Consider the following 23035-nt stretch of genomic DNA (forward strand, 5'->3'; position numbering starts at 1 on the left):
TTTATATTAATAAATATATTGACAATTTAGGAAACTAGAATCCTTTATACTTTTCCTACTAGAGAAGAAGAGTAGTCTTCTGCAAATTTGTTTTACATTGGTGAAAAAAGTCATCATTTCAAAGCCACTCATTTCATCTGAATTACGAGGGCCACCATCTTATAGCTGGGCTTGTGAACCTTTTATTTTTCCCAGTATATATTGGACTATTTTGATCACTGCTATATGCTTCTAGTGGCTCAATCAGTATCTGCCACAGAGGAGGCCCTCTAAATTTTTTGTTGAATTACTTAATGAAATGAATGAGTGATTATTTGCCCTCACAGGATTGTGTGAAACCATATAAGGTGTGTAGAGCGGTTTGACCTCCCACCGTTGAAATGCTCCTTACCATTACCATCCGAAGTGATTCACTTGAGGAATGTGTGTGCTTTTTGTCACGGTCTGCTTGTTCCAGCCTTGCTGGAATCTAGATCCACGAGAATCCTGTGTTCATTTTTTTCTAAAGAATTATTACGACTGTCTAAGGTAACAGCTAAAGAATCGAGACCTGTAAGAACTCTTAGCCAGGCACAGTGACCTGTGCCTGTAGTCCCAGCTACTCAGGAGGCTAAGGTGGGAGGATCGCTTGAACCCAGGAGTTTGAGGCTGCAGTGCCCTATGATCGTGTCTGTGCATAGCCACTGCACTACAGCCTGGGCAACGTAGGGAGGGAGACCTTGCCTCTGGAAAAACAAACAACTCTTGGCAGTTTCCTAATAACCTAATCAAATAGTTCAGAATTTGGCAGGGGTTGGCGGGGAGGGGGGGTCCATTTATCTCTGTTCCTGTTCATATCTTTGCCAGAGAAGATAATTTTAAAAAAGAAAATGTTGTTGTCATTTGCTTTTCTACAAAAGAAGCACATTTAGATAGTGAAGGAAAGGTGAAAAGTATTCTTTATGCCATTTACATAGTCTCAATTATCCCAGTAGCACTGCAAGGTTGGAATAGTGACTAGCCTGTTTTATGGATAGGGAAACCAAAGCTCTTAAATACTGCGTTATTTGTACCCTAGAATATACACTTCAGGGCCGGGTGCAGTGGCTCACGCCTATAATCCCAGCACTTTGGGAGGCTGAGGCGGGCAGATCACTGAGATCAGGAGTTCGAGACCAGCCTGGCCAACATGGTGAAACTCCATCTCTACTAAAAATAAAAAAGTTAGCCACGTGTGTTGGTACACACCTGTAGTCCCAGCTACTCGGGAGGCTGACACATGAGAATTGCTTGAACCCGGGGGGGGGCAGAGGTTGCAGTGAGCCAAGATGGCACCACTGCACTCCAGCCTGGGCAACAAAATGAGACTGTCTCAAAAAAATACATACTCAGGCCGGGCGCGGTGGCTCACGCCTGTAATCCCAGCACTTTGGGAGGCCGAGGTGGGCAGATCGTGAGGTCAGGAGATTGAGACCACCCTGGCCAACATGGTGAAACCCCATCTCCACTAAAAATTTAAAAATTAGCTGGTCATGGTGGCGTGCGCCTGTAGTCCCAGCTACTTGGCAGTCTGAGGCAGGAGAATTGCTTGAACCTGGGAGGCAGAGGTTGCAGGGAGCCGAGATCGCACCATTGCACTCCAGCCTGGGCAATGGAGCAAGACTCCATCTCAAAATATATATATATACACACACACACACACACACAATCCAGGAGGGTTGCAGTTTCACTGGTTCTCCCTTGTGTCTTCGTATAAAGCATGCTGTGCTGGCATGTGGATATACTGATTGGTTTTACTTTTGCCTAAGAGAACATGGCTAGTTAATGGAATCTGCTGAGATTTGCATGTAGTTTTTACGCCTTCCACAGCCTATAAGCTCTTTTCACTGCAGTACTTTTTAAGTTTTCTAAGACAGGGGGACCCCAACCTCTGGGCCATGGATGGTACCTGTCTGTGGCGTGTTAGGAACTAAGCTGCACAACAGTAGGTGAGTGGCAGGCAAGCAAGCATTACCAACTGAGCTCTGCCTCCTGTCAGATCGGCAGTGGCATTAGACTCTCATAGGAGCACAAACCCTATTGTGAACTTCGCATGTGAGGGATCTAGGTTGTGTGCTCCTTATAAAAATCTAACGCCTGATAATCTGAGGTGGAATAATTTCATCCCAAAGCCCTGCCATCCCGTCACGTCCATGGGATAAATTGTCTTCCACAAAACCTGTCCCTGGTGCCAAAAAGGTTTGGGGCCACTGTTCTGAGATTGTTTCAAATTACACATCTCTGAAAAAGTGGACATATTCCAGTGGCGTTTACCTAGCAGCTGTTTTAATGCAGTGATGTAGGTCTTTTCTCTATACAGAACATGCTGATGCTGATGACTGTATTCTTTGGCAGCTCATAGTATGAGCATATAATAAATCTTATGTATGCACTTTTTCCCCTCATTTTTCAAATTGTTATATTTAGTTAGTGAAAGCAACTAGAAAAAAGTAAAACTGATACCGGCTGTTATACATATTGCCATATCCCAGCATGATTTGCTCCTATAAGCCTGGTGGTCACATACAGCAGTCTGCCTTTCCTGCTCTCCTACTCATCTTATAAAAAGACTCTACCGGATTAGCCCTATTTTCTTTTATTCTGATTTCTGCTATTTTGAAGTTGTGGGAACCAGAGAAGGAGTTCGTATTTCTCTACCATTCTATGGCACCTTTGCCCTAGTAGGATGGAGTAGAACTGAGCTGACATGTCAGTGGTATGCTAGTGATAGCTTCTACTGCATGCAAGAACTGATGGTTAAATTTTCAGACTTTCTTTTTTTTTTTTCTTTTTGAGATGGAGTCTGGCTGTGTCACCCAGGCTGGAGTGCAGTGGCACGATCTGGGCTCACTGCAAGCTCCGCCTCCCGGGTTCACGCCATTCTCCCGCCTCAGCCTCCGAGTAGCTGGGACTACAGATGCCCGCCACCACGCCCGGCTAATTTTTTGTATTTTTAGTAGAGACGGGGTTTCACCGTGTTAGCCAAGATGGTCTCGATCTCCTGACCTCGTGATCCGCCCGCCTCGGCCTCCCAAAGTGCTGGGATTACAGGCTTGAGCCACCGCGCCTGGCCAATTTTCAGACTTTCTATGAGCGGTTGTTAAACATAGTCATTGTTAAATATTAAAATATACACGCTTACAAGTTAAATTATATTTAATAACTGTCAATATATGCTCATCACTTCCTGTTCTTTTAAGTGTTGCTATATGTCTATGCTTTTAACGTTTTTGACATATCTTTGTGATGGAAATACTGTGCTGATGTGTATCTTTTTCTTTTGCTTTTTTTTTTTTTAATTGAGATGGAGTCTCTGTCACCCAGGCTGGAGTACAGTGTTGCGATCTCAGCTCACTGCAACCTCCGCCTCCTGGGTTCAAGTGATTCTCCTGCATCAGCCTCCCGAGTAGCTGGGACTACAGGCGCCCGCCACCATGCCTGGCTAATTTTTGTGTTTTTAGTACAGATGGGGTTTCACCGTGTTAGCCAGGCTGATCTTGAACTCCTGACCTCAGATGATCTGCCTGCCTCAGCCTCTCAAAGTGTTGGGATTATAGGCATGAGCCACTGTGCCCAGCCTGTGTATCTTTTTCTAATTCTGCATTCCATGATGTTGTGGTGTTGGGTTGAAATTGGCCATGGTGGGAATTTTTATACCAAGGAAACTGGTAAACATTACAATCCAGGTCTGTGTCCCCCACTCTGTTTTTCCCAGTAGAGCTGGTTGATAGATATTTACCACGACATGCCCAATGGGATACTTACAAATGGGGAGGCGATTGAATACTGCCGTCTTTTGTGTTGTTGGGTTATCTCTATATTTAACCATAGTGAGAGGAAGAAACAGCTAGGAGATAGGGAGACAACAGTGAGGAAGAATTGAGGCATAGAGGAAGGTCTTAGTATAGAAATAAATCGAACTCTCATAATGTTTATGGTGAAACTACCGATTTATTAGATAGTTGGTGTTTTTGGTTATTCTTAGAAAGTTTTAATTAGATACACCTTTATAAACCCATAATTACCCAACACCTGCCTCTTAGCTAAAAGCTTTTTATAATAATCATTTAGCCTTTTATGTGTAAATGTTATTGCATATAAGCAGTTCTAGAATAATTTCATAAAGTTTTAGGGTTTAGGGGGGCAGAGTTGCTTCTGAGATAAGAGTTTTGATCTTTCACTTAGTTTTAGTCACCTGGTGGTAGTCTGTGTCAGTATAATGAATAATGGAGCATTTCATAACTTAGTTCCACTTGTAGATACTTTTACATGGGCCTCACTGTTTTAAGAGCTAAGCTAGATTGCTCAAGTGTTTTTCCCTCTCCTACCTTGACATAAAAGTTTTGTCTGTGTCAGACATTTGTATTTTCAGCCACACCCCAGAGTGCATCACCGATGTTTGAAGTTCTTCACTGGCAAGGCCAGGTCAGCACTCAGTCGTGTCTGTCCGAAAGGTCTTTGAACCCTTGGAGGATGTGGAATGCCATGTTGACCTTGATGCCAACAGGGGCATACTCGAGCCCACCAGAGGAGCAAGTGAAGGGGTTGCCTGAACAGGGCTCTGGAAGTCCTGCAGCCATCTGCAGAATGATCTTTGCTGAGTGAGGCTTGCCTGTAGGAGCTAACTGGTATGTCTGGTAGTGGAGGCATTGGACAGTGTAGTCAGTAACAAGATACTAAGATAAATGCAGGGGTTAACTGCTTCCTAGAGTGATGTTTTTTAAGCTGGCTAGTTTTGTTTACTGCAGGAATTAGGTAACTTTGTTGGAGTGCAACCTTGAAGAGCAGTGGAGATGAGTCAGACGTCCTGCCTACTTAACCAGTATCAAGTAATTGAAAACCACTCCATGGATGGAGCAGAAAAACCTTCATACAGGGACTGGCTTTATGATACCCACACTTTTCAAAGAGTGGGCTGCATTGACTTGGTCTCGTTGGGAAGCATATCACCTACCAGTGAGTGATAAAAGCTGCACAGGTGCCTAGCAGGTTGCTCTGCTGCATTCACTTACACTGGATGAGTTGCTTTGTTCCCCATTCGGAAAGCTGACTGTTCTTATTCCTGTTTAAACAGCTCTTTATAAACATTCTCATGTGTCTTTACATTTTATGCTTGCCACAAAGAAGGACATTCATTGCTTGATTAAACTTAAAATAGGATTTTTAAAACTAAGAGAACCTAAAAGTCTCTCTTGACTCCAACATATCAATTTAAGCCACTGCAACTGTGGTTTCTGTCCCGTCCCCTGCTGTTTTACACAGAACTGGCTTCATACTGAGGTTTGCGATTTATGTGTCTTCTAGTGGAACTCCTAACATTCCAATCTATTTCTTGTTTGTTTGTTCGTTTAAATTTCATTATCTGTGTTATTTAAAAGGTATATTAAAAATGTAAGCAAAGTTCTTATCCTCCCTACCCCCTCGTTTTTATTGAAAATATAAATGTGAGCCCACAGGGGAATATTATTTCCTAATTGTGTAAAGATTCCTGCAACATTTTCCTTCCAAGGAATTGGCAGTACCTCCTCTGTTACTCCTAGTTGAGTATAGAATCTTTGGGATTGTGGACAGGTCCTATGTTTGTTTCTCTCCTTCCCCTGTGCTCCCCTTTGCCCAAGTCAACAAGCCATGGTTGCCAGGAGGCTCTTGGGCCAAAGCAGATACCAGGACTTCACCTTGCTGTGATAGTGGTTGGGGACCAGGAAGATGAGCAAGAATGAATTTGTAAGCAACTGAATTTGCAAGCAATGTATTGATTGCAAATGATTTATTTCTTATATCCCTGTAGTTGTCCCCAGTCTCCATTCCAATAGGATCCCTGGAGCTGATTGGGAGAAAAGAGATACCTGATTGGTACCCCTCCTACCTGTTCCAGTAGCCAGGTGGGCTTGGCAGAGAATATGAAAGGGGCATGCCACAAGTGGATTGAGGCTGTGGGGAATATTGTAAAGAAATAGGGTTGTATATTGTTTCTACTCCTTTTGCGTGGTTGTCTTCTCCAAGCTGCCTAGATAAGTCTGCAGAAGGGCTCAGCTGAAACATGTTTTGTAAATGTAACTTTCAGGTAATGAAACAGTACTTGCCCATTATTGAGCTCTCATTTTAAATAGCTAGTTTTGAGTTGAAGTCAAGACAATAGATATTCATTATGCAAACCTTTGAGCCACCTTTATGGTATTACTGTCTTAGTATTGCTGTAATGTTAAATGTCTTCTCTGTTTACTGTAAGATAAAACTTTTGTGTTCAGTCGGAAAATAAAGGGACTCCTTGGAGGACTTTGTCAGGGGCTGCATGAAGATATGTGGCTGAGACCTATATACAAAGGCCTTCTGTGCAGGGTCTATGTGGCCCTACAAAGGCGGTAAGCTGAGCTGAGAGGGGAAGCCTACAGAAATGGAAAGTGGAGGTTCCTGTGTCCATTATTTCAAACTGAAGTTGCTCCTTTATTTAGAAAACAAAGCAACATACCAGACAAGTACATAAACATTTCATGTAATTATATTAAGATAGGCTTGGAAAGTGCTGATGGAGGCTTTAAAAACACCTGGTTCAAAAGCATGTATTTATCTTCTCTGAAATTAACTGGTGTTAAATGTCATTTACAGTCTAGTGTGCACACTTCTTATTTAGCACAAAATCCCACTTCATTTTTGTTTTTTCCTTTTTGTAGATGTGGCACATATTACTACTGGAAACTTTGATGCCCAGTATTTTTTTCTCTATTCTTTTTGTAAAAGAATGGGATATCTTTTTAAAACTCTGTTTGCACACAGGCATAAACAGGGAACACAGTATTGATGGAGATGGGGTTGGGGGAGGTTTAGAGGGAGGAATTGCATTCTTTTGGCATTCCTGAGAGGAAAACAGCTGTATTAACTTTTTTTTTTTTTTTTTGGAAAGTGCAGAGGCATCTCCCCTGACTCTCAGAATTCCAGTTCTTTACAGCTGAGCACAACAGCATGGCATATTATTTATGCCTGGAGTCAGCATGCATGAATGTTGCAGTTCTGATTATTAGCCAAGAGAAAACAGCTGTATACATTACTAATGAAAGGACTTTGAAATGAAAAAGAAATCCAATAGTGGGATTTTCCCCTATAAACACCAGATGTGTACAGGGTTTTACCCCATGTCTGCCCTGTACTTTAGCACCACTGTCCTGGGACGTAAATGGAAGCCAGCATGAGAGGTGGAAGTGTGGTGAAAGTAGATATGTTTATAGCAAAATAGGTATGCTGTGGTTGACTAGAGACATTTTAAGGTTTATTATTTTAAGAGAGCAGTTGTGCCTAGCCATCATTCCATTCCTCCTCCTTCGCCTCTCATAAAAAGAAAATATTGCGTGCCTGCAAACATATACTCTGCTATCAGCGTTCAGACACCCAAACACCGAAATCATTTAGCAGCTCTTACTGCTGTCACTAAGTAGGTGATGGCATAAGGGATTTAGAATTTGGTATGTGTTTTCTAAAGCATATCTCAAAATAGGCATTGTCTATTTGTTGTTTGTTTGTTGCCCGTGGGAAATTTTCTGTCAAGTGTACCTAACCCATGACCAAAACTTCTAGATCTCAATTTCTAGATTAAGAAAGAAGAAAAAAGGGACCAAGTAAGGAATAGCTAAGTAAAGAATATCTAAGATTAGGCCGGGCGCGGTGGCTCAAGCCTGTAATCCCAGCACTTTGGGAGGCCGAGACGGGCGGATCACAAGGTCAGGAGATCGAGACCACCCTGGCTAATACGGTGAAACCCCGTCTCTACTAAAGAATACAAAAAACTAGCCGGGCGACGAGGCGGGCGCCTGTAGTCCCAGCTACTTGGGAGGCGGAGGCAGGAGAATGGCGTAAACCCGGGAGGCGGAGCTTGCAGTGAGCTGAGATCCGGCCACCGCACTCCAGCCTGGGCGATAGAGCCAGACTCCGTCTCAAAAAAAAAAAGAATATCTAAGATTAAAAGTAGGAATAGCTAGAATTACTTAGATTTTTATTTCTGGGTTATTTTTAGTGTTGCAAAATAGTGGCCAAAATTACAAATCTGAGGGATAATTCGAAGATCCTTTTTTGTTGTCGTTGTTCCTGGGGGAATGTGTTCCTGGGGGAAGGAGCACATCTGACTGGTCCTGGGGAAGAAATGAAGTAGACTGGTATTGAAGAGATAACTTTCTATGGGAACCCAGCAAAAATACTGGGTTCCAAGAACTTGCCTGGGGAATTCCCAGATTCTTTACAAACCTTACATATGAAATAGCTTACTAGAAATACATAGGTTTAGACATACTGGTTGATGTTTCAGTGCCTATTTTTATATGCATTTATATTGCTTAGGTCATCTGTTTTCCACTTGTTCTATTAAGTCATGGTTTTGCAAATGGTCACAATTTATAAGGGACCTGTTTCTCTTCTTTCTTTCATATTCTTCAACATTTCTTCAATGAAATAAAAGGAAAGTTTAGGAGTGAGTTGCTTAGGGTGTATTATACTCTGAGGATTTCAGTTTTACTATGGCTATATTTAATCTTATATTAATTGGGCACTTACATTAATTTAGTGCCTGTATAATGTTGGCACTGAAATGGTTCTTTAGTTTGTTGTGAGAAAATTTCAATGAAGTCATTTATAGAAAACTATTTTTCTCAAGGGAATTTCCCTTTCCCCTTTTCAGAAGTCAGAGGGAAAAAAACCCTGGAATTAGAATATAGAGTTAGAGATAAAGTGAAATGATGGCAGAATATGCTGAGACATTTGCTCAGGGGTTAAAAGACAGGGAATTTATAGAATTCCCTTTTTGCTTGTCATAAGGTTATCTGTTCCTTCTTTTGGACATCTCCCTAGAGGTGTTCCCAAGCTTTGTATCACAGATTCTTTTATGGCAGGGGTCCTAAACTTTACTGTAACCATTTAAAAATAAAAACTAAGAGTTACCAAACACCTTAATAGAGACTTCTCTATGAAGTTACAAGAAGTAAACAACCATATGGAAGAATTTCGATGTGTTCTTTGAAGTCACTGCTTGTAAGAGAAAACTTAACGTGTAATTTTTGAGTTACTGTATGACTCATGTTGGAAATGTTTAAAGTCTTCTGTAGGTATGGTGTTGTGGCTCATGCCTGTAATCCCAGCACTTTGGGAGGCCGAGGTGGGAGGATCACTTGCATTTAGGAGTTCGAGACCAGCCTGGGCAACATAATGAGACTTTGTCTCTAAAAAAAAAAAAATTAGCCAGGCATAGTGGTGCATACCTGTAGTCCCAGCTACTCAGGAGGCTGAGGTGGGAGGATCTCTTGAGTCTGGGATGTCAAGATTGTTTGAGTTGTGATTGTGGCACTGTGCTCCCACCTGGGCAACAGAGGAAGACCCTGCCTGGGGGGGGAAAAGCCTCCCGATGTCCTAGGAATAGAGGGCTTTTGCTGTTGCAGGAGTACTGAAATGGAATAGTAGGAGCTGCCAATGAAACTCATTCAGTGTTGATATAGCATGTTTCAGGAATGTGTTATTTACAGGGAAAACTCTTGAGTTCATCAGCGAACTGAGAATCCATTCATGGGTGCAGAAAAAGATGCCCATTGGGGGAAATGTTTCTGTACTCTGTGGCACCTCCTCAGGCGGGAGGAATGTGGTGGGGGCTGTGAAGACTGTGCCACTTTCACACCTCTGCATGCAGAATGACTCCCATTCTTTTTTACCAAAGAGCGAATTCATTATTCAACCTATTAGGATCCAAGGCATTCAAGCATATTTGGGGAAGACTACTGTTGTTCTCTAGAGAGACAGGTTTAAATGATTAAGTTTCCAAATACTGAGCTTATTCCAGAAATAATTTGGTTTCTGCATGCTTTGTTTTCTACAGCATGGTGAGACTGCCACTTAGTTAGAATGAGTCTTGTGGATTGAAGCCTGTTTACAAGAAGTCTGACATACACACTCTTATTTTTAGCCTGAACAACATGAAAACCATCTATTTAAAACTCCCAAATCTGAATGACAGTCTCATCTTGCTTAAAATTCCTTCTAGTACTTTTTAAGCCAACAGAAAGGAAAATATAAACAGTTTGTTAATTGCAACAGCTGGTCCCTGAGTATCTTTATGTTAATGTTTGGAATCTTTGGATTTGAAAGACTTTCAGAAAGCGCATCTGGATTAATGTACTGCTATTCAGACTTCAGTCTTGAGAAGTGGAATTGACCTCATCAAGACAAACAAACAACGGTCTTATACAGATTGGAAGGGCGACTGCAAAGGCATGGTGAAATTTCTTTAAAATCTTAGTAGAGAATGAAGACAAATGGTCTCCGTTTCGTTGTGGGTGAATAACGTCTTATTTAATTTAGTATGATGTTTATCTAGCTGCTGTGGTAAATGAGGTGAAGTCTTGTGTATATAGTTAATTCTCAATTATTCATACACGCTTTAGCCAAACTGCTGATTCTCTATGGACTTTGGAGACCTTCTCTGCCCCTACACAATTTGCTGTTCATCGGTCGGTCCCATGTCCTAGTTTCCTCTCTGGCCATGCTTCCTCACAGGGGTTCCCAGTTGCTCTCCTCATTTCCATCTTTGCTCCCTGACCACACCCCTACTGCTTTTGCTTTCTCGGCTGCATTCCCTGGATTTGTCTGACAGTCTAGGGTTCTTGTCTCTTAGTCATCTCAGAGTGGTAATAGAGAAGCTAGTTGATGGCCGGGGAGAAGCTATAGAGAGACAATGCCTGCTGCTCCTTGCTTCTCTTCCTGTCACCTTTGGGCCTTTGCTGAATGAACAAATGGACAGTAAGTAGAGAAAGGGGTTTCCTGAAACATTTTCAGTCTATTCTTTTAAGTGCTTTTTTTCCTCAGGATTTTATAGTCCTATACATGGTAGGTAGGTGGGTGGGCAGACAGTAGGGGAGGTATTACAACGAAATGCTTACATATTCTTTTCATCCCTTGTTTTCTTTTTTGTTCTCAACTGGGACCCATTCTCCTCCCCATTGCTGAAAGGCAAATTATTAGAAAGGGGCCATTTAGAGTATGTGTATCTGAAGAACCTCACAGTTCTTCATTTAGCAAATTTTTAATTTCTTGAGTTCTTTTTATGTTTTGAATACTCTTAGAGATACGAAAATAAATTTGATGTAGATTCTGCCACTAAAAGGGTTTAAGTAAAATCTGGAAGCGGAATTTATACAGACAACCACACAGAAAACCCTAAATCTAAAGCCCATGTGTAAACACATGATTATCATAAAGTGAGAAACTTGTGCCATATTGGGGAAGTGTGAAGGATCTTCCCGGAAGACACTGTTTTTCCAGGGGAGGGGACCAGAGTAGTACAGATGTGAAAAATCTGCCCTAATATTTTTTGTTTGCACTAGGTGGCTGGAAATGAAAACTTACCCATAACAAATAGTTTTATCTATAGAATGTTTTACAAACCTGTTTTTGTTCTTTTTTTTATTATATGTCTACATAGAATATTAATTTCCCCCAACAGGTGAAAGCTCAGTATAGGTATGCAGGCTCCACTTGGCTAAAATATTGGTTAGAGTAATAAAATCCTGTGTTCCATTCCCAAACCAGTTCCAAGCCAGGTAATTGGTTGAAAAGGCCTTTAATTAGCCAGTTGGTTTTCATATAAACCAACTCTAAAGCACTGATGCATTGAACTCATAGAAGAGCCCTTCATTCCCTCACCAGAGCCTGGTGTTGCTTAATCTTTTAGTAGTTCCACTAAAGCTTTTGGTTTCTGAGCCCAAATGAGATTAAAACCAGCAAATTTTAAAGAAGTGGAGCTAAGAGAGACTAGTATAATAACAACAAGTCTGAAAAACTGCAAGAGGACACAAGAATTCTGAGTGAGCCTGGTAGTTTCTAGTGAGATTTCCATTTAAACTTTTGATACTTAGCCTTCCATGGACTATCTCAGATCATTCTTTGGATTCATAAAGTATTTTTGTTAGTCTCCTTGAAATAGCCAAATAAAAATAATCTCTGAATTGAGTTAGGAAATTTAGTTCCTGCTACACTGCGGATTTCATGTGCAGGAAGAGGAAGGGGTAGGCAATTATAGAGGATTAGGGAACATCCCTTTGGAGTTCTTCCTGGGATGACAATGGTCAAATGAGATAATGTGACAGTGGAAAGTGCAATAGGAACTCTGAGTTCATCTGAAACTGTAGCTCAGTGTTTGCATGATGTCTGTTATTACTTTTTTGAATAGTCTGGAGTGCTTGTTAAAGAAGAAATTATTCTATGATATTTGTTAAATGAAGCACAATGAGGAAGACTTTGTTCAAGACCATTATAATAGCTGTAGGGACCCTGCAGTAGGGTCTTGCAGTGGGGGAGAGAGAATGGGCACAATTCTGAATATATCGTCATGGGCAAGTGGGAATTTATTAGCCACGGAGCAGTGTGGGGATCAGTAGATGGAAAATTACTAAGACAAAAACCTCAGGGGTAAGGGGGCTTCTGACTCAATTGCCCTAATAGAATTCTTGGTGAAGACAGGCCAGGGTGTTGAGACATTCATTACCTGGGGAGATGGTGGAGGATGAGGAACTTGATCAGATACTGGAGATGATCAGAAATTGAGGGTGGAGGGTTCTGAAACTGACTTAACAGGATTCTTTGCCAAAACCAGATTCTACAAGGAAATACACATATAGGCCTAGCAGAAGATACAGAACACTAACTGAAGTTTGGCCAACCAAAGAATCTTTGTTACTGAATCAGGAACTCTGAAGACAAAGATGTCAGAATCTACATTGTTATAACAGACTCCCTGGGCATTTCTTTGACACATTACATTAGAACTACTTAGATAGAAGTTGCAACTTCTTGGAGTTTGAGTTTGCAGTTGTAAAACTTTGCTTTTTGGTAGAAAGTGAGTATGAATGTGGTATTTCAATTAGAGTGGGCCACATTGTCACTAGGTGAAGGGACATCTATTCTGTCTTGGAAATAGAGATGGAAAGATTCATGTCTTGAAAGCTTATATTGTGTTATATTTAATTTCCTTATATGATAAAATTTACCAAATAGCTCTGAGGAACGTGTCATTTTCACCATTTTTTTTTTCCACAGGGACAAATTGAAGCTTATTAGAAAAGAACTTTTTCCTTTTTTAAAATTTTGCTTTAAGTTCCGAGATACATTTGCAAAATGTGCAGGTTTATTACGTAGGTAAACGTGTGCCATGGTGGTTTGCCGCACCTTATCAACCTATCACTTAGGTATTAAGCCCTGCATGCGTTAGCTATTTGTCCTAATGCTCTCCCTCCCCTCACCCCTGCCGCTGACAGGCCCCAGTGTATGTTGTTCCCTGCCCTGTGTCCATGTGTTCTCATTGTTCAACTCCCACTTATGAGTGAGAACATGCAGTGTTTGGTTTTCTATTCCTCTGTTAGTTTGCTCAGGATGATGGTTTCCACCTTCATCCACATCCCTGCAAAGGATATGATCTCATTCCTTTTTATGGCTGCACAGTATTCCATGGTATATATGCATTACATTTAGAAAGGAACTTTCTTAGGACCATACAACTGGTTGTGGAAGGAGCAGAAATTGAACACTGGCCTGTCTGGGTCTGAAGCCCAAGCTCTTGGCCTCCATCCACTCTGAATTGCCTAATGCTAATGGTCGCAGTCATCAGGGAATAGAGGTTAAGGGAGGAGAGGCAGGCGGAGGCTAAAGTGTCACTCCAACTGTGGGCTAAAGGATGCTGACCCGTGGACATTAGCCCAAACCCCAGCAAACCCATTAGGCATGATCCACTACTATGTAAGTTTAAGGCCTAGGAGACATTTGTAGGAAGCTGGTTGCTGTCACTGAGAGCTCATATATTGACTTTGTCAAGCAAGAGTGAGAAGAGAAGATTACATGTTTTACTTAAAATTGCTGTAAACTTTTCATAAGACTTTTCAAATCAATACTCATGCTTTTTCTTTCCATATTGTAAGACACTCAGACTGGTAAGCGAAGGGACTTCAAAGCTTGGCAGTGGTTTAGGGCTGTAGCTGTGGGAGTAGCAGGAAAAGATGGGAGGAGAGAAAAGCAAAAGAGCTGGACGCATGTGGACACTTAGCCGGGGCATCCCTGGAACCCCACATTCTTGAGATTTTATTATGTCTCAGGACCAAATATATGTGGAGGGAGTGACGGTAAAGGTGATAAAGGTGCAAGTTATAATAGAATTTCATAGATAGGGAAAATTGGAGGAAGCATAATGTAGTTTATGGGTAAAAAACCTGTGCCACATTCTGAGATCTTTTTTGTCCACACTACCCCCTTCAGCGCCTCCACATACCCAGGGGGTAAGCTCTAGTATTTTTGATTTTCCTATTTCTGCCTTGTAATTAAATATGAATACCATATTGGCTAGAAAATTGGTTTGTCTTTTTTTTTTTTTTTTTTTTTTTTGAGACGGAGTCTCGCTCTGTAGCCCAGGCTGGAGTGCAGTGGCCGGATCTCAGCTCACTGCAAGCTCCGCCTCCCAGGTTTATGCCATTCTCCCGCCTCAGCCTCCCGAGTAGCTGGGACTACAGGCATCCGCCACCTCACCCGGCTAGTTTTTTGTATTTTTTAGTAGAGACGGGGTTTCACTGTATTAGCCAGGATGGTCTCGATCTCCTGACCTCGTGATCCGCCCATCTCGGCCTCCCAAAGTGCTGGGATTACAGACTTGAGCCACCGCGCCCGGCCTGGTTTGTCTTTAAATTATGGTTTTGAAGAGGTTTACACTCTTTTGCTGTTCCACAGAAGTTAGTAGGCCACAGGGCCTCTTTATATCTCATTCATTCATGCATTCATTCATTCATTCATTCAGGGATGGAGTCTCACTTTGTTGCCCAGGCTGGAGTGCAGTGGTGCAATCTCAGCCCACTGCAACGTCTGCCTCCTGAGTTCAAGCGATTCTCCTGCCTCAGCCTCCCGAACAGCTGGGATTACAGGCACGTGCCACCATGCCTGGCTAATGTTTGTATTTTTAGTAGAGAGGGGGTTTTCACCATGTTGGCCAGGCAGAACTCCTGACCTCAGGTGATCTGCCCGCCTCGGCTTCCCAAAGTGCTGAGATTACAGGTTTGAGCCACCATGCCTGGCCAGGACTCTTTATAACTATTTTGCTCAAGGTAAATATAGAATGTAGAAATTAAGGCAAATAAAACATTCATATTAAAAGCAAAACATTAATTTTGTATGTTCAGGATATATGGTATGAACTGGTACACCTGGGCTTTGAGCCACACCTTCCCTGCCTATAACACACACAAACTCACTCTACCCCTCCCCCACCACCTCCGACCTCCACACCCTAACTGTAAAACTCGAGGCTGGGCATGGTGGCTCATACCTGTAATTCCAGTACTTTGATAAGCCAAGGTGGAAGCATCAGTTGAGCCCAGGAGTTTGATGTTAGCCTGGGCAACATGGCAAGACTCCGTCTCTACAAAAAATACAAAAAGTTAGCTGGGCGTGGTGGCGAGTGCCTATAGACCCAGCTACTTGGGATGCTGAGGTAGGACGATCATTTGAGTCCAGGAGGTGGAGGCTGTAATAAGCCCAGATGATGTCACTGCACTCCAGCCCGGGCAACAGAGTGAGGCCCTGTCTCAAAAAAAAAAAAAAAGTTTAGACAGGTAATTTTACTGGGTCTTAGTTTCGTTTCTTTATCTGTCTGATGAGGCGTGTGGCTCAGTGACCTCTTTGGGGCTTTTACATTTCACAATCGTCTACCATAGTTTACGGTGACCTAGACCAGCCTCACCCTGACCTAATGATTCACACAAACATTTCTCTTCTTCTCTTCATGTTTGCGTATTTTGATTGCATTTGTACCTTGGACTTAGTGGGGTCACTGGCAAAGTAAGTGTATTTTCTGAAATACACTGGAGAAGTGGGTGTGCACAGTGTATTCCCTTGGGTCCAGTCATGCTTCTGCTGTCCTTCCAGCTGGAATCTGTCAGATGTGGACTGTGGATCTCCTGGGTGCTTAGTAAAAATGCAGAATCCTGGGCCTCTTGCAGACCTAGTGAGGGGGAATCCCTGGAAGTAAGGCTCTGGGATCTGCATTTTAATAAGCCCCTAAGTGATCCCCGGGCTCACTACTGTTTGAGAACATGAATGATTCTCCTATAAGTATGTGCTGTGGTCTTTAGATAGAACCCATGGTTCCCTCAAGGCTGTGTGTGTGTTTATAAATTAAACTTCTCAGAATAAATTGTGATCATCTAGTTTATTCACTCATGTAACAAATACTTGCATGCTTCTTTTATACAAAGTCCTGTGTTAGTTGTGGGAATGGAGAGAAGGGAATATATCTGAGGAGGCAGAGCAGACAGATTTTGGCAGCTGACTGGATATAAGGGATGTGGGAGAGGTCAAAGTTAGCTAGTAGGTTTGATCCTGAGTGTGGGACTCTAGTGGTACCATTACAGAAATGAGCAGACAGGCATTGGAACAGTTTTGAGAGGAAAGATGCCCATACGGGAAAGAGCCCATAGAATGGTTGTAAAATATGCCTGGATTTGTGGAACTAGTTCTAAAGCTGGCATTACTTTCAGATTCCTAGTATCTTAGAGTTGAATGTGATCTTGTAGATCCTGTTTCAGTCTCCTCAGAAGCGGGGGAAAATTGGTATCATTTGGAAGCTATTGTTTAGGTTGGGGCAAAAAAATATAATGAGAGAAGACATTATATATAAAGGTGATATTTACTTCTTAGACTTGAGAGAAGCTGGCTTTCTTAATAATCTCTAACTGATTTTGAACCTCTACCAGAATAAGCCCTGGAAATAATATTTGAAATGATATAGGCATTCTAAGTAGATATATTCATTTGACATTTAAAAAAGTATTACAGCCCGGTGTGATGGCTCATACCTGTAATCCCGGCACTTTGGGAGGCCAAGGCAGGTGGATGGATCTTTTGAGCTCAGCAGTTCGAGACCAGCCTGGACAACATGACGAAACCCCGTCTCTACCAAAAATACAAAAATTGGCTGGGCGTAGTGGCGTGTGGTCCCAGCTACTCAGGAGGCTGAGGTGGGAGGATTACTGGAACCTGTGAAGTCAAGGCTGCAGTGAGCTATGATCACAGCAGTGTACTCCAGAGCTAGGTGACAGAGTGAGACTCTGTCTCCAAAAAAAAAAAAAGCCTTTAGAATTTACTGTCTTGTGGTCAAGTAGCATGTTGGCTTGTCTTCTTCAAAGGCAGCGTTTCTCTCCCGATTTCCCTTAAACTAAGGAGGAGGGAAGTATTAAGATTTTCAGTGGGATGCTGGGCTCAGTGGCTCATGCCTGTAATCCCGGCACTTTGGGAGGCTGAGGCAGGTGGATCATGAGGTCACAAGATTGAGACCAGCCTGACCAACGTAGTGAAACCCCATCTTTACTAAAAATACAAAAATTAGCTGGGCGTGGTGGCGCATACCTGTAGTCCCAGCTACCTGGGCGACCAAGGTAGGAGAATTGCTTGAACCCAGGAAGCGGAGGTTGCAGTGAGCTGAGATCGCACCGCTGCACTCCAGCCTGGTGACAGAGCAAGACTCCGTCCCCGCCCCCTGCCCCCCAAAAAAGAGATTTTCAGTGGGAGCACAGACTACTGCTCATTCACTGAGTGGATTTCATTATGTAGTTTCAGAGTATTTCCCAGACTGCCTGACAAATGAAGGATGTACGTTATTGCTTTTTTCTTACTTTGGCCTGAGAATGATGCAAAGCAGGCCTGTTGAGTTACCAAGCATCTTGGGATGCTGCACTTAGTAATAGGCTTTCAGTATGTGTTCCTTTGTCAACTGCAGTGACTATGCTCAGGAATCAGCATTGAGTTGTTTTTGCAACTTGTGGGGGTGACTTCCTATTGTCCACCAGAATCAGCAAGGTAAGTTGGGAGAAATCCTTTGTCAGCAGGATGGGAAGCAGCAAGTGAAGGCTGGGCTCAGTTGAGAACAATTCTAGGAGCTAGCGTGTTCACAGGAAGGATAGAGAACATGGAGGTCAGGAAGGAGCGTGAGTTAGGCTGGTGGCAGTCCGGGGTCTTCTCACATTAGCAGCTGGAGAGCCAAGGCTGAAGGTTGAGTCATAAGTGGCCAGCCTTGTGAATGTGGTATGCCAGACACCAAGAGAACTTCCTGAAGCTGGGAGTTTCCTGGGGTCTTCCTGATGTGTAAAAACTGATGATCAGGACCTTACAGGTTATGTGTCCATTTTGGGTGTCTGCTCTGACAGGGCAGTGGCGGTGTGGTAGATACACTTTTGCCGGAGGTATTTGCTAGGTAAGTGGGCAAGATGTGATTTGTATTGGGTGTAATACTCAATCCAGCAATGCTTCTCTGCTGCAGTCAAGTCCAGACTGCAAGAACCTGTTACAAGCAGGGAATTCCAACCTAGAATCTTAAGAAGTTTCTCTACTTTGAACGTATCCTTCATGTTTTTCATGTCCACAGAAGTCAAAATGCAGCGATATGTGGAGTAAATTTTCAGCTCTCTCATCATAGGATTTGTTTAATTTGGTACCGGGAACTTGAGGTGTGTGAATGAGAAATGGAGAGGAAGTGTTTTATTAGTTTAGAAAAGGGAGTATAAAGGAACTCTGAGTGTAGCACGAAGCTTGCAGCTCTGAAATTTCACCTTTCTACCACCCTAGCAGCAGAGACATTGCAGAAAGCTGATTGTGTTGTCTATTTGGCAAGTCAGAGCAAGATACGGCAAGCTAAGAGATGAGTCTCCTAGATTGCTTTCACTTTCTGTGACATGAAATTTCTAAAAATAAGAAATAAGGAGCCCCTGGGCAATTGCTCTTTAGAATTTGTGTGGACAGATCCAGGTCATCCTTGTTCTTCTTTGTACTTTTGGTGAAGTGAGACTTTCTGATTAGTGAGCCAGAAATTTCATCTGACAGCTTTTAAGTTTGATGATTTAAAAACACAATTGATGATAAAAATTTTAAATTTATCATTTCCGGTAAAGTAGGAAATGAAGTTACCCTTTTGCTCCCAATTTCACTTCCAGAGGTTTATATTTACCAGGTACTAAAACTTATCATTTCTCATCTACTTCATAAATGTATGAAAAACTCCGATTTTGTACTTCTTTTGCTCTGTGTCATTTATGTGATTTGCTTCACTTAATTTCAAGTCCAGTATGGCTCTTGAGAGAGAGGGAACTTTGTCAGAATGAGTGTATCATTTTAATCCACTTCCGGTTGTTGTTGGAAACACAGTTCAGTTGCTTCCTGGTCTTACTGCTGCTTTGCTCTATGAGAAAATGCAATCCGTTTGTCTTCAGGTAACACTGCATTTCTTTCAGTCTTCTGAGACAGTTCATGTTTTCACTTATCCAGGTGTTGGCTAATTTTACATAGCCACTTATGTGCCTGGTCTATTCTTCTTAACTAAGATAACCTGTTGAAGCATTATTGAATTCAACTATATTATAAAATTATGAAGCTGCAGGCGGGATGTGTTTTCTTCCTTTCTCACGTAGCCTCCCTTCCATGCTGGAAATGGAAGACTTGATGTGCCATCATTTGATAGGTCTGATGACTTCCCAGTATTTCAACCAGTAATATTGAGACTAGGGCTTCTTGTTCCCCCTGTCCTGAAGTTTGGCATAATGATTTGCATTAATATGACTAGCTTTTATTCGTTTTTACTGTGTGCCAGGCACATGGCTAGATGTGTAATCTCCTCCTGATCCCCAGAATTACTTAGGAGGTGTAGGTGCTGCTATTTAAAACACAGAGGAAGAAATTGAGAAATAAGTAAATAACGATAAGCAATTAAAAAGTAAATACAAGTAAAAAATGAATATTAAGTAATTTGCCTGCAGCTATGAAGAGCTATGAAGTGATGGGGTGGAGATTTGTCCAGAGGCGCCCGTTCCCCTCAAAGCCCTATTAATCTCTGCACTCTGCTGCTTCTTGTACCCTTTTACTCTTGTTCTTTTACTCAGTTCATATTAATGAGCACTCACCTTGCCAGGCATGGTTCTTGGTGCTGAGAAGACAGCAGCAAACAGAACTGACAATGAAGAAAGAGTTAAACAAATAAACATATACCAGAGAAGGTGATGGCGATCAAGAAAATACGAGGTAAGAGAGTGAGGGTATGCTTTCTGGCAAAACTCATAAAAATATGAGAAACCATTCTAGTCATTGATTCTATTTAAACAGCCTAGGACAGTATGAAGAAAAGGCAAGAGTTGAGCGGAAAAAATAAATCAGTCCTAAAAACAAACAAACAACCTCCTCAAATCCAGGATCTATCAAGTTTCATATCTTCATTGAAATGGTGACAAATGGTGTATCAGTGTGAAAACCAGAAAGGCTAATTGTTTGTATACCTCACAGGGGAGTGTGTGACCATCCAGAAGGGAAATGTGAAGGAGGTTAAGATTTGAATGTTGGAAACAGCAACATTATAATTATTCCTGAGTTTCAACACCAGTCATTCAAGTAACAGTTGTAAGGAATTTTCTTTTGGAATTTTCCTTTTCCTTTAGGTTCTCCCCTTTCTTTCAGGATGGGGTGGGGGAGCTGGAGGGGAGCAAGAACCCCTAGGAATATTGTAAAAATACTCACCAAGAACTACTAATTAGCAGAGATCTTTTCTTGTTTCCCTTTTGATAATTCCCACAAATGAACTTTTTAAGATTCAGAAGCAAAGAAAAAGGAAAAAGACCCAAAATACAAACATTAAGAAGGAATATTCTGACCACTTTGGAAGTCACCGTCTTAAGTGCTGAAAAATTATCTATTAAAAATATTTTTCAAGAGGGTAGATGAAAGCCATTGCTATTTGCCATTTAGAAATTGTGTTTTCATCAAAGACTGTTGTCATGAACATTGGTCTATTAATAACACTGAACCATCTCCACTCCATCATCCATTTGGTTTGGTTCTGGCAAGTTTATAACTCCTTTCACATGAATACAGATTTTTCACTTATAAAAGGTTGGAAAAAGGATTTCCCATTTCTTCCAGCTAGATAGACTTAAAAAGCATCCTCACCCCTTTCTGGTCCCTCATCTTCTTCCCACTGTATTCACTGATTGGCCTGATAGCCTGAAAATTGATTAGAGAGAAGCGATCCAGATAGACTTGGAAAACACCTAATCCTGTGCATGGCCTCACCTCTGAAAAATTGCATGCACTATAAACCAGAGCATTTCAGCTTTTTTAAAACATGCATTTTTACATTGGGGAAGCTAGAGACATTTAGTTCTTCTACAGAATGTATCTACCCTATTTTCAAGTTTTTAAGATTGAGATAGTTCTTTTGCAGAGGTCTATTTCCTATTGAGATTTGAAAAGGAATGTTTTGATTTTAAAAACTTACAAGCAAAACTTAATTCCTTGCTGTTTGCAATATGTCATGATATCTTGTATTTTTATTTAGAATATGTTTATCATAGGAAAATGTACTGTTGCCAGAAAACAGGCCAATGGAATCTGTGAATTTTGTATTGGTGATTTAGTTCATTACAAAGAAAACTAATTTGTCTGATGTATTCACTGTGCTTTTTAATTATGAGGAAATTATACTACACTACTTTAATGTAGACTTTTCATTTTCTTTGCCACTCTCAAATTCAGTCCAGTAAGTGTATTGAATTTTCACCAAATGGCTAGCTCTGGGCGCTGTCCCTGATTTAGGGGACCACACTTTCTACTTTGCTTGTGGATTAAGATGTAAAAAGACCAGATAATAAAAAGGAGAGTGAATATAATTGGCAAAAAGATGATTGTAGATCTTACAAGAATCTTAAGTGAGAGAGGTTAGAAGAGGAAGAGAGAAGTGAAAGCTGAAGTAGGGATTTCAAAAATTGGGAAGCTTAACAGATTTTTATGAATTAAGCATTCTTAGAAATCCTTACATCACTCCCCTCCTCCATCAGTAGAACAAAAGCTTTTTTCTCTTATGATGCTCTGCCTACTATAGTTTTTTTTAAGTGTATAGAAACTGGAAAAATAAATAATTGGGTTTATCACTGTTGATGTCTACATAAAATTTGGGATTACAAGTGCTTTTCTCCTCACCCTCATAACATTTTGTAAGAAAAGAACTGCCCGTTTGGGGTTTGAGCTTGTTCCTCTAAAAGCATGGGAAATACTTGCTTTATTAGTTCAGTTGAAAATTTAAAGATTTGTGGTAGGACACATTCATGGGTGACTTCATAGAAGACCACCACGGGACTCAGCGGGTACCCCTACAGTCGGGGAAAAGCCTGACAAACTCTATAAAGCTGAGCTGAGGTAGAAAACACACGTGCCATTTCCCCAAATTTCTGGTTTCTAGTGTCTTGGCATTCTGGTATTTTTACTCTTATTTTATAAATCCTATACTAGCATTTTAAAAAATGAAGAAAATGGGAAGAAAATCATGGAAAATTTGAGTCCTCATTTAGTACCTTCTTATCTTCATTGTTTGTCTCTTAACAGATGAGGTGGTGAAGACTGTGGTTGAAGATTTTTTTCACCTCATCTTTTTTTCCCCCACCTTGTTCTCTGTCATGTTTCATGACCTGTGTCATAGATATTTCTTCATTAGGAGCACTTTGCTGTGTGGCTTTTCAATGTTTAAAGTGGATTAAGTAATGAGCACTTCACTGTGTGGCTTTTCAATGTTTGAAGTGGATTAAGTGGCCCACAGTCAGTTCTGTGACTTGAGTTTCAAAAGTAAAATTGCCATCAACAATGTGATTCAACTTTATTTTCTGTAGTAGCTAAAAGCAAGGAACTATATTATTAACAATTTTGGCTTTACTGTAGTTTAAGGCGGGTGATGATGATGTTTGTTAGTCCATCTGGAAGAGTCCTTCCAGGTTTTTGTAAGCTTTATTGCTGCTTATTACCTTGCCCTTAAGAAGTCCTTCATGGACTGTATTTGCCCCAGATGTATGAGACAAGTTTATGGCAAAAAGTGAAAACACTGGGTTGACTTCTTTTCCCCATATCCTAGTTGAAAGGGACAGCTATATGCATGTTAGATTGTCCAAAAGTGTTTGTGGAACCTCATTTTGGCTGGGTGCGATGACTCATG

The 23035-nt window shown here is 41.4% G+C and overlaps 1 protein-coding gene and 1 pseudogene across 2 annotated transcripts in view; one reads left to right on the forward strand and one right to left on the reverse strand.

The window, feature by feature from the left end:
• The window catches only part of FNDC3B (fibronectin type III domain containing 3B), a 378980-nt gene that overhangs the window by 129216 nt on the left and 226729 nt on the right, over positions 1-23035 (forward strand). The window lies entirely within an intron of this gene.
• Positions 4452-23035, reverse strand: part of LOC117084521 — a 57820-nt pseudogene continuing 39236 nt past the window's right edge.

Source organism: Trachypithecus francoisi, unplaced genomic scaffold (genome assembly GCF_009764315.1).
Source record: "Trachypithecus francoisi isolate TF-2019V2 unplaced genomic scaffold, Tfra_2.0 Lachesis_group0, whole genome shotgun sequence".
Classification (NCBI taxonomy): Eukaryota; Metazoa; Chordata; class Mammalia; order Primates; family Cercopithecidae; genus Trachypithecus; species Trachypithecus francoisi.